General features: G+C 40.2%; 1 protein-coding gene across 4 annotated transcripts in view; it reads left to right on the top strand.

Moving 5' to 3' along the window:
- Window positions 1–12,466, top strand: part of KIAA1671 (KIAA1671 ortholog) — a 319,688-nt gene that overhangs the window by 61,710 nt on the left and 245,512 nt on the right. For all 4 annotated transcript variants that reach the window (XM_074206146.1, XM_074206145.1, XM_074206148.1 and 1 more), the window contains one exon: window positions 6,810–6,924. The gene's annotated coding sequence lies outside the window, so the exon portion shown is untranslated. The remainder of the gene's footprint in view (window positions 1–6,809; window positions 6,925–12,466) is intronic.

A 12,466-nucleotide genomic window follows, 5' to 3' on the forward strand; every position in this document is an offset into this window, starting at 1 on the left:
TTTGTTTTGTTTTTGGATCTTGGTGATGGTGGGAGGTTGTTTCAGTTACTCCATGACTGATAGAGAGATGAACTGAGATAAAGAGGGGAGGCAGGAAGCCTTAGATGGATCTGGTCTTTAGGGTATATCCCAGGAAGGAGCCTGGAGATGTGTCCTCAGGTCTTAGGGGAGGGTCAGGTTTCCAGTACTGTCCAAGGTTTTCTACAAGTTGCCATTCTGGGGAGGGTTTGGAGCCATCTTTCTGTGAGTCTAGATGAAATATCCCTTCCTCATAAACCAAGTGCAAGTCCCGGGGAATGTTGGGATTGTGTTTGAAAGCGGCCTTGCAGATACCATGAGAGGCAGTATGGGACAGATAAGAAGAAGGACTTGAACCACAACTTTGCTGATAATTTGTTGTGTGACCTTGGACTAGTTGGTGTCCCTGGCAGGGTTTCCACCTCAGTATCTCTCTCTGTAAAATGAAGATGATCTCTAAAGTTTCAGCCAGTTTGCTTTGTCATTCTGTGTTCCAGTATTTCTTTCGGCTCTTAGATTCCATTTTATCTTTTGAAAATGCCTTTTGGTATCTTTTGTTCTGATATCTCCTTCATTTGTAATAGATCTCTGATCGCTGCAGTTACAAGGTCATACAGTTTGGATTTTTGTTCTTTCCATTATATTATAGTTATACTGTGTTGTTTTTGTGACCTTGCCACAGTTTATACAAGTCTTCTTATACTTCTCAGAATTTTTTTCACTGTCAGTGGTTGATGATTCAGTGGATAGAGCTCTAGACTTGGAGTCCTGAGTTCAAATGTGACCTCATATACTAGCTGTGTTACCCTGGACAAGTCACTTGATTACTGTTTGCCTTAGTTTCCACATCTGAAAAGTGGGAATAAGAATAGCACCTATTTCTTAGGGTTGTTATGATGATCCAATTACATAATAATACTAGAACATCTAGATATAGTATCTGACATAGCTATCATTATGATATTTATCATTTCTTACAGTGCTCTGATGTTCCAGTATATTTATATCCCACAATTTGTTATGTGAGCCATTCCTATATTGATTGGTCTCAACTTTTGATTCTGGTTCTTTGTTTTGTTATAAATAGCTAAGTTCATATGGAACCTTGTTCTACCTTTGACCTTCAAATGATGTATATGTCTTGCAGTAGAATCTTTGGATCAAAGGTAAATTGACTTTTGAATCCCTCTCCACTTTCCCTTGTTTTGTATAATTCCAAATTGTTTTACAGAGTGACTGCACAATTCATGGCTCTACAAGTCATAGATTATTAGTGTGCCTGTCTTTCCAAGCTCCTTCAGCCCTGGTGATTTCCAACTCTTCTTACTTGCTAGGTGTGAGGTGAAACCTCAGAATCATTTGGCTTTGCATTTCTCATAATATTAGTAGTTTAGGGCAATTTTCCATATGATTGCTATTAGTTTGCAACTTTTGCAGGGAATGTTTCTTCATATATTTTGACTGCCTATCCATGGGAAAATAAATGGCTATGTTGTATCTATTTGGGCTAATTTCATCCTTATCCCAGATATCAGGCCTTCAGCCGAAATGCTTGAAGCAAGGATGCCTTTTCCTAATCTCCATATTTCCTTTTATCCTAGCAGCATTGATTTTGTTCATGAAAATATTTTTTCAATTTATGTAACTGAAATTATCTATTTTATCTTTGATGATCACTTTTGTCTTTTATTTCATTAGGAGCTCTTCCCAAAGCAATAAATCTTTGAAAAAATTGATCTTTTTTTCTCTTTTTTTAAAATTTATGGTATGAATAGTTATATACAGGTCCCAAATCCCTTGATTTAATTAGTACCTTTTTTTTCCTAAGACCCCCTTCTCATTATGACTGACTTTCTCTTCTCTAAGGCCCTTACCAGTTCTGACATTCCCTATATTCCAAGACTCTCTGAGTCTGATCTAAGGCTTCTCCCAATTCTGAGATTTCCTATTCTAAGACCTTCCCAAGTCTGACATTCAACATTCTCAGGACCTTTCCAGAACTACCATTTTAATACTGTTTTTGCCTTTCTTTGTACCCTCCCCCCCAGCCCTTATTCCTATGCCTCAACCATTGTCAACATCTAATAAATGCTTGTTGAATTCTATGATAGCATTAGGTTTCTGGGAATCTTGTTTCTAGATTCCAGAGTTCTTAGATGCCAATGAATCCTGTATGAATTTGTGATAGTTTTACAGTTTTAGGGAGACTCATCCAAAGTACATTTGTACCAACAATTACAGATTTTAGATATGTGGTAATTAGTGGTTAATCATTCTGTTTCTTTTTAAATATGAGCATCATAAAAAGCAGTCTGCACCAGCCAGGGCCTGGCGGACTTTGGAAGGGCTCAGCCTTCAGTCATTTGCCTTCCGATATTCTCAGGTTGCACTTCCTCCCTCTCCATTAGACCTGGGATTCTCACTGAGAAGCCTGTGGCCCACAACCCCTTGAAAAGGTAAAGAGGAGAGAGGTTTCCTTCAGGTTGGTGGGACGGTTGAGAGGCAGGGCTTTTTAAAAAAATAGGAGTGGATCTGTGGTTTCATTGATAGAATGACCTTCCGGGTGAACAAACTCCTTTTACCAAGGCGACTCAGCACCTTCTGGGCAAACATAAGGTCTCAGAGAGTTCCTAGAGCAAATGCAGAGTTTAAGGGACTTGCCCAGGGTCACACAACCTGGCAGGGGCAACAACAGGACTTGATTTTAGCTATCCTTGGTCCCGAAGCCAGATCTTGAGTCGCAACAATCTTAGGACCTGTAATATGCGTTTTTAAATGAGGTAGGGAAAAGTAGAAGTTGCAACTTTTCAAATGTAGGAAAATTTCCAGATGGCTATGCATTGGTATGTTGTTCCCTGCCTTACTGTAGATATGGGAAAATCCTTAAATAGATTTTCATTCATTCATTCATTCATTTATTCATTCATGCATTCAGCATTGTAGAACCTGAGGATTTTGGAGCTGGGAAGGACTTTAGAATAAAGGACATTTGATCTTAGAAGGACTTGGAACATAGAATGTCAGAGCTGGGGAGGGGTCTTGGAACAGGTCATGTCAGAACTGAGAGCTGGGAAGGTTCTTAGAACAGAGAATGTCTGAGGCAAGGAGAGGTCTTAGAATATAGAATGTCAGAGTTGGGAATGGGTCTTAGAGCACAGGACACTGGAACTTGGAGGGACTTTGGAACAGGGACTGTCAGAGCTGGGAGGGATCTTACAACAGAGAATGTCTGAACTGAGAGAGATCTTAGAACAGGGATTGCCCAAACTGGGAGGGACCTTAGAAGAGGGGATGTCAGAGCTGGGAAAGACCTTAGAAGAGGGAATGTGAGAGCTGGGAAAGACCTTTAATAGTGAATACTAGAACTGAGGTTTTCCTCAGATTCTATGACTTGTAAAGTCTAAGAGAAATACCACCAAGCAATTTTACTACCTGGGATGGGCAGCAAGAATAGAGGTCTCACAATGACTTTTTTTGAGTTATAAAGATTTTATTTATTTTTGAGTTTTACAATTTTTTCCCCTAATCTTACTCCCCACCCCCCAGAAGGCAATTTGCCAATCTTTACATTGTTTCCATGGTATACATTCACAATGACTTAAAAAGTTTAGTTGGAGATTAGGGAGAGTCTTCAGAACCTGGAACACAGGTTCCCCTGAGGGACATGGGAAGGTAGGGAAGGAAGGGTTGGTGATACTGCCTTGGTTTCTGGGATAGATCTCAGACACTAGGGCAGGATGGGGTCTAAAATACCCCTTATTGGGATGTGTCTTCAGTGGGCTGGAGGAAGACCGGGAGAAGGCCAGAAAGAAGACATTTGATATCCTGCCATCTGTGAGTTGCCTCATGATCTTGCTAACTAATTGAACTAATGGACTCATGCAAGTTTTGTCAGGGCCCCATAATTTCTTGCACCCTGGGCAAGTGCTCCTACTGTCCCCATGGCTCTCATTATTAGAGGTAGAAAAAATCATCCATAGTTTGGGTTCTTTGTATCCCAAGTGGGCAAGTGAACAAATAGATTCAAACTTCTAAATTCTTGCCAGCCTGGGAAGAGGAAACAAAGCCTTGTGCAAACATAATTCTTTTGGCCTTGACATTTTTCTCCCAGCTGGTTGTATCAGAAGGATTTCCCGATTTGGGAGATGGAGCTTAGGAACTTAGGTCATTTGTTAAGAGCCATGAATCCCTGGCCTCAGGAAGAACAGAAACAGGATGGGGCTTGGCCAGCATTTCACACAGATGGTGTGTCTTTACAAAGCAAACATTTCAGTGTAGACAGGAGTCCCTGGATAGTGTTTGCCTAGGTCACCAGAGAACTCACTGAGTTGAATGGGAGAAAGTATCATTCATTCTGAGTGATGTTTAGCAGCTGACTGAATTAATGATTGAAGTATCAGAACTACCAAATATCTCCATTTTTTAATAGATCCCCTCTCCTTTTTTTGAGGGGGGGGGATATTAGTATTCCTTTAGCTAACGGGGGTGATTAGGAGTGCTCCCAGGGGAAGTTGGCCATTGTAGCTCACAGGATATCTCTGGTCGTCAGAATTCCAAGACCTTCCAAATTGTGCCCAACTGTGATTTTCTTTTTCTGCTCAGTTGGTCAAATTTCTTCTCAGAGCCTTGGTTTCCTGCAGATTGAAGTAGTTGACTTTTAAGATCCCTCCCAACATTCATTGTTCTGAGTGAAGCAGGTGGGATGGAGTGCAGAAGGCGTGGAAATAAGATGCAAACCTAGCAAGATGATATTCTTGCTTATCAGAACTGAGTCCTCAGAGGCAGAGTCCAGGGTTGGGATGGAGGCGAGATGAGGATGGAGGCTAAATTGGGGTGGGGGAAGACATGTGGAGGCAGCGTGGTGATGAGCTGAAAGATTGTCTTTTAGGAGGATTAAGAGACTGGCCTGGAGAGTTCATGAAGGAGGGCAATGTAACAAATGTGCCAGGGTAAGCTGGAACTGGATCATGAAGGCTTAAATGCCAGACAGAGGACGAGGGTGTAGTTAATCCCAGAGGCAGTGGGGAAGCACTGAAACTTCTTGAGAAGAGACTAGTCTGGTCAGGCTGGGCTTTTGGGAATATTACTATGGCAGTTTGGAGGCTGAGGAAACTGAGGCAGAGAGATCGATTAAATGAGTTGGCCAGATTGGGCACACAACTAGTAAGTGTCTGAGGGTGGATCTGAACTCAAGTCTTGTCGATGCAGGTTTGATGCTTTATCCATTGTGTACTAACTATCTCTAGTCAGTGACAGAACTAGGATTTGAACCCTGGTACATTAAACTCATTATTAATAATTCACTTCTTAAGTACTGGTTCATTGATGAGTGACCAGCAAGTGGGCAGGTGTGGTTCTTGGCTAGTTAGAATAGCAATTAATGATGGACCTGCCATTGCATTGCAATAACTTTAGAAGCTGTCTAGTTTGTCCCCTTCATTTTGCAGATGAGGAAACTGAGACCCAGGAAGTTCAGTGACTTGTCCAGATTAATAGCTAATATTTTATATAGCCTTTTAGGCTTACAAATATCATCTTCCAACCTTACAACAACCTTGGGAGGTAGGTGCTAATATTATCTCCATTCTATAAAAGAGGGAAACTGAGGCAAGTAGAAATTAAGTAGCAGTCTTTTCAACTCAAGATGCAGTACTCTATACTCTGTAGAGGTGTCAAACACACTGCCCTCATTAGGAAATATTTAATAAAATAAGTAAAATATATTTTATTTTTAAATTTTAAAATATATTTTAAAAATTAAAAAAGAACATAAATAATGTCACTTTGTGGTTTTCTTTTCTTTTAAAGGTGTGTTATGGTCAAAACTGTACTTTATTATTTTTTTATTTTTGCAAGGCAGTGGGATTAAGTAACTTGCTTAAGCTCACACAGCTAATAAGTATTAAGTGTCTGAGGCCAGATTTGAATTCAGGTCCTTCTGACTCCAGGGCTGGTACATTATTCACTGTGCCACCTAGCTGCCCCAAAGAAGTTTCTGCTAATTTTTTAAAATTTTTTGCAAAGCAATGAGGTTAAGTGACTTGCCCAAGGTCATACAGCTTGGTAATTATTAAGTGTCTGTGGCTGTATTTGAACTCAGGTCCTCCTGACTCCAAGACCAGTGCTCCATCTGTTGCATCACCTAGCTGCTCCAATGCTTTGTGATTTTCTAAATCAATATGTGCCTGCAGGAATCCATATGTATTATTTAGTGGACAGCTTCTAGCTGAGCCTGTGTGATCTCAGGTCTCTGTGACTTCAGACTCAGGGCTCTATCTCCTCTGTCACCAACTAGCTCTGTTATCAAGGAGGGAGAAGAAAAGGCCTGTTGGGGTCAGAAGTAATGAGTGAAGCCTCAACATTGTGTCCCCTGTGTTTGGAAAGACAACTGATATCTGTTCATAGAAATCTTCCTGTGATTTTCTGGCTTCCTAATAGTTCTCATTTCTCAGGGTCAAATAAGTAATATTCTATTGCACTTATAGGACAGGATTTGATCAGCAGCTCCTTACTTTCCTTTCATTTTCTATCTAAAGAAGCAACCTCAGAGAGTCAAGGAACCAGAATGGTACTAGTTATGAGGACTAGAAATTTAGGTTTTTGGACTCCTGACACTGTGGATCCTCTGCCAAAAAGGCTTGTGGGCCAATCATGAAGGTCCCAAAGTCAAAGTGAAATCCTGGATTTAAGTGATTGGGGTGAATAAAGACAGTACCCTAAAGTACTTGGGGGTCTGTATAACTGAGGATCATGGAGAAGTTCCTTAATTTTGAATCTCTCTTTGTCCACAGGCCTGCTATAACAAAGACGGATGGCATGACCCTTTCTCTTCCTCCCATCTGCAGCAGGAGTGAGAAGATGCCCCCATCCACAATGAGAAGAGATACCAAGAACCTGCCTCTGATGGTAAAGAGGGCCTCCTCCTGACACTGGGACTCAGGGCAGGGAATGGAATACTAAATCTTTGATCACTACTTCTATCCCAAAAGGAATTTTCCTTCTTTGTCCTTTGATGATAATACCAGAGGCAACTAGTGGCAGAGAAGATAAGAGGCCTGGGCCTGGAGTCACAGAGACTTGAGTTCAAATCTACTTTCGGATGCTGAATAACTGGGTGGTGATGTTCATTTCTATTTGCTTCAGTTTCCTCATCTGTAAAATGGAGATTATTATACCTTCTACCTCCCAAGGTTGTTGTGAAGATCAAATGAGAATTTGTAACATTCTTAACATAGTACCTATATACAATAAGCACTTAATAAATGCTTATTCCCTTCCCTGCCTAACCAGTATGGATAGATAATCAGCATTTATTTAGCACTTTCTTATGCCAGACCCTGTGTTATGCAGTAAGGACAAAAGACAAAGTTCCTCCCCTAAGGAATTTGCAACCTTTAGGGAGAGACAACATATACAATCTACATGGATATAAAAAGTGCAGAGTAATTTTTTGGTGGGGGGATAGAGTTAATATCAGCTGGGAAACACTTTACTAATGATTATAATAATTAAGACATTTATTGATATCTTTTATTTTTACATCTTCTTCTACCTTGAGAGCCATCTCCTGGAACTGTCATTTTATATGTTCTATAAAACACATTAACTGGGTCTACATGTGCTTCCCATCCATAGTTCCCTAAGTTTGAGTGAGTTTTTTTTTTTTGGCAAGGCAATGGGGTTAAGTGACTTGCCCAGGGTTACACAGCTAGGTAATTATTAAGTGTCTGGGGTCAAATTTGAACTCAGGTCCTCCTGACTCCTGGACTGGTGTTCTATCCACTGCGCCACCTAATTGCCCCCTTGATTTTATTATGATTAATTATAATAGTTCTATTGTGGGTATATAACAGTGATGTTGGAAATAGCAGATGTTGACAAAGTACCTTTTATAAAAGCTTTTTACTTAAATTATAAATTGTCTCATAACATCTTTGTGAGATTAAATACCATTATTCCATTTTCCAGAAATGGAACTTGAGACTCACATTAAGCTGTAATCTCCAGGATTACGCAGCACATAGGTATCTGAGGTAGGATTTGCACCCAGAGCTTGCTGGCTACAAGTCTGGCATTTCTTCTTCCTCCTTTCCATATTGCTTTTTCTAGGGGATGCTTTAATGCTTAATGCAGTCTCTTCTGTGATGTCAGCAGGGGTAATGATTAAATGATGATGATGATGATGATGTTGATGATGGATAAGAACACAGTAACTGCCATGAATAATTTACATAATTCTCTCATTTGAACCTCCCAACAAGGAAGGTAATAAGGACCTCCCAGTATGGTAGGTAACTCCTGGTTAGTCCCATTTTACAGATGAGGAAATTGAGATTCAGGGAGTGAAGTGCTCTTGTCTATCATTAGATGGTAGAGCTGGGACTAGAATTTAGATCTTCTGGCATCAAGCCCAGGGTGCTTTCCACTCTACTTTTGAATCCTTCCATTTTTCTAGCTTGGGATACTTGCATCAAGATACTAAAAGGTTAGTCTGAAAATAAATGATCTGCTCTATTGGACAATGTAGCCCAAAGGCCGCTGAGTGGGAGAACCTTACTGAAATCCTCCCCCATTCCTATCCCCAAATGTGCCTCAATATCCTTTCTGGTGTTTTGTGGGATACTATCTAAGTGCCACTCACTATGCTATTTGGCCATTTTCCTCTTCCTGACAAAGTCCGTTCCGTGTTGCTTTCCAAGAAGCTATTGCATGAGTCAGGGCCTGGGCGCTGTGATTGTGTTGGGCCTTCAGAATAAAAGCCTTGGAAGGCCATGGGGGGGGGTGTGTGGAAAAATGTGGAACTCAAAAACTTGTGAAAAAAATTGAAAACTGTCTTTGCATGTAATTGGAAAATAAATAAGAAAAAAAAGCCCCAAAATAAAAGCCTTGAAAGGAAGGGTCTTACTTCCCTTTGGCTTATTTATGGGGGCTTGGCAAACTCTCAGGACCATCTCACATGCCATTGGGTCCAATCTGTATCCCCAGGAAGAGGTCATTCAGTCCTCATGCTTGGACCCTAGAGAGGAGGGGCAGTCCATTACCTCTGGGTCCATTTCACTTAGGTTAGTTTTCCAACGTTAGGGGTGTTGGCCTTTGTCTCAAGGCCACTTTGGAACTTAAGACTTTCAATTCTAGATTAGATTTTGGAGGTTTCCATAGTGCTGTGCTTGCAACACCAGAGTCTCCCAAAGGTATGAGCATATTAAATGCTTAATAAGTGTTTTTTTCTTTTCCAATTGCATGCAAAGATAATTTTCAATTCATCCTTTTGCAGACTTTTGAGTTCTACATTTTTCCATCAACCTTCCTTTCCATTTGCCTCTGCATAACAGTGGAGCAATCTAATATAGAATGTACATGTAAAATCACATAATGAATGCCTTGATGGAATGAAATTATCCTTCTTATAACAACATAATTATTAGCAAATTCATATAACACTTGTCATGTGGTTCCATGTAATAGGCCTTCAGATATTTGGTGGCAATAGTATGGCCCCCTCATGTCTTTTCCTGTTTAAATATTCCTATTTCCTTCTATTCATCTTCCAAGGACTTGGTACCTAGTCCCCTCACCATTCTGGTTACTTCTGTCTCAATATTCTACAGCTTACCAGTGTCTTTTTTTGGTGTTTACAAGACAGTGGGGTTAAGTGACTTGCCCAAGGTCACACAGCTAGGTAATTATTGTATGAGATCAGATTTGAACTCAGGTCCTCCTGACTCCAGGGCTGGTGCTCTATCCACTGTACCACCTAGCTGCCCCTCCATTATCTTTTAAGAAGAAAATAGCCTAGGTATGGTTTTTCCAGGGTGTAGAGCATGATGGAGCTATCACTGACCCAGGAGACAGAAGAGGGAAATAGGTATTTATTTAGCACCTACTCGCATTGATCTTGTAATAAGTCCCATTTGATCCTCAGATAATCTGGGAAGATAGATGTGATTATCACCTCCATTTTACAGTTGAGGAAACTGAAGCAGACTGAGTTTAAGTGACTTGTCTAGGGTCACACAATGTTGACCTGGGCATAATACTTCTCTTAATGTAGGCCAAAATTTCTTAGATTTTTGAGATGCCATAACATTCTATGGACTTTGGAGTATGTGAGACATTAAGACTGCCAGATCTTTTTAAAAAAAACCCGGCTATCTAGCCACCCCTCCCATCTTTTGTAATTCTGGAATGATTTTTTTATTCTAAACATAAGAATTTATATATATATATATATATATATATATATATATATATATATATATATATCCCTGTAAATTCATCCTTTTAGAATAACAAAACTGGGAAGCCCAGTTTCATAGGAAGTACAGCTCTAAAATGAGTCAAGTGAGATGATGGGAAAGCCACTTCATCTCTCTAGTCAAGTGGAGATGAAAATCCCTTTGCTGGCAACTTCATTTAGAAGATGGGAGATTCAGGGGGACTGGGCCAACTCGTCAAGTAGAGAAGGGGGTCATCTGGTGCTGCCTGGCCCCAGGGGCAGAACCAGGAAGAGTGGGTGCAAGCTACAAAGGAGGACATTTAGGCTTGAGGGTGGGTGGGGGCATTGGAAACAATTCTCTAAGAGTTACACCTCTGCAGGAGAAGAATGATTCTCTTGTTAGAGGGCTTCAAGCAGAGACTGGAGGACTCTGTGTGTGTATGTGTATGGATTTATATGTGAATGTATGAATGTGTATGAACGAATGTGTGCTTGCAAGTGTGTGAATGTTTTCGAATGTATGGTCTTGTGTATCTTCTAGACTCCACTTCTATGAAACTCTACTCTTGTGCCTTGTGCTGTTCAAAAGAAAAAAAAAAACTATGTATATATGTATGTGTATAGATATAAATAAAATTCCTAAAGGTTTCTAAGATGTTGTGCATGTATCTCCATGACCTGCCCCATGGTCTGTGTATGGTATGAATGTGGATGTGGATGTCTGTCTGTGGATGTCTGAGAATATGTGTTTATATATAATAAACATTTATTAAGCAACTCCTCTGTGTTTGGCACTGTGCTAAGTGTTGTGTGTGAGAGAATGCGTGTGAGGGTGAATGTGTGAGTGAATATATGTGAGTGCATGTGTGTGACACTGTAAAAAGGATTCTTTAGGAACGATTCCAGCCAGATGGCTTCTGGACTTCCTTGCCATTCTGAGATCCTAGGTTTCTGTGCTTATGGACATCCTGTGAGCACCGGTTGAGTTCATGAATGAATGAAAACCTCATAAATGACAGCATTTTAATTTTTTCTTTTTAAAAAGTTATTGATCACATTTTCCAATATCTCCCTCCCCTCCCCATGCTATAATGACATAGAAGGTAGGCAGGCAAGAAGGAAGGAAAGAGGGAGGGAAGGAAGGAAAGTGTAAGGAGAGGAAGGAAGGAAGGAAGGAAAGAAGGCAAGAAGGAAAGAAAGAGGGACAGAAGGAAGGAAGGAAAGAGTCAGGGGAAGAGGAAAGGAAGACAAAAAGGAAGAAAAAAGGGAGACAGGAAAGAAGAAAAGAGGAAGGGAGGAGGTAGGGAAGGAAGGAAAGAAGGAAGTTCAGCAAAATGTATCAAACATATCAATTGAGAATCATAGTATCTACAACATTCCACCCCAGTGCTCTCCTACTTTTTTTTTTTTTTTTTTAGATTTTTGCAAGGCAATGGGGTTAAGTGTCTTGCCCAAGGCCACACAGCTAGGTCATTATTAAGTGTCTGAGGCCGTATTTGAACCGGTGCTCTATCCACTGCACCACCTAGCCACCCCTCCCCTATTTCTAAGGAAGGGAGGTAGGAGCATTTTTTTTCCCACTCTTCTCTGAGGCCAAGCTTGATCATTCTAATTCCACAAGTGGTTAGTTTCTTCTCCTTGTTCCTCTTGTTAACATTGCTGCAGTCATTATATACTGTGTTTTCCAGGTTCTACTGACTTTATTTTGCATCATTTCATACAAATCTTCCCATGCATCTCTTTCTATTGCTTCTTTCAGCTCAATCATATTCATTAAATTCATATCTCACAATGACTTTAACCTTTCTCTATTCTGTGGACACTGGCATTGTTTCTGGTACCCTTACTACCACAAAAATGTTTCTATGAATATTTTGGCATATATGAGGATGCTGGCTATTATTCTCATTATGAAAGCAAGGAGAGGTAGGTGTGTGTGTGTGTGTGTGTGTGTGTGTATGTCAAATGGCAGGGGGTGATATTCTAGGTCATTGTTCTCCTATGAATCCCTTGTGTCTTGCTCTGTTCAAATGAAAAAAAAAGTATATGTATAGAAATATATACATATTATTGATTGAACATACTTATATATACACACATATAACATACTTGTATATCTATGTTCAATCAACAATACTTGTGGATTGAACTGAATTGAACCAATGAGTGGTTTTTTGCCCCAACAACCCTGGAAGTAGGTACCAATTATTGTCCACATTTTACAGTTGAAAA

This window comes from Macrotis lagotis, chromosome X (genome assembly GCF_037893015.1).
Source record: "Macrotis lagotis isolate mMagLag1 chromosome X, bilby.v1.9.chrom.fasta, whole genome shotgun sequence".
Classification (NCBI taxonomy): Eukaryota; Metazoa; Chordata; class Mammalia; order Peramelemorphia; family Peramelidae; genus Macrotis; species Macrotis lagotis.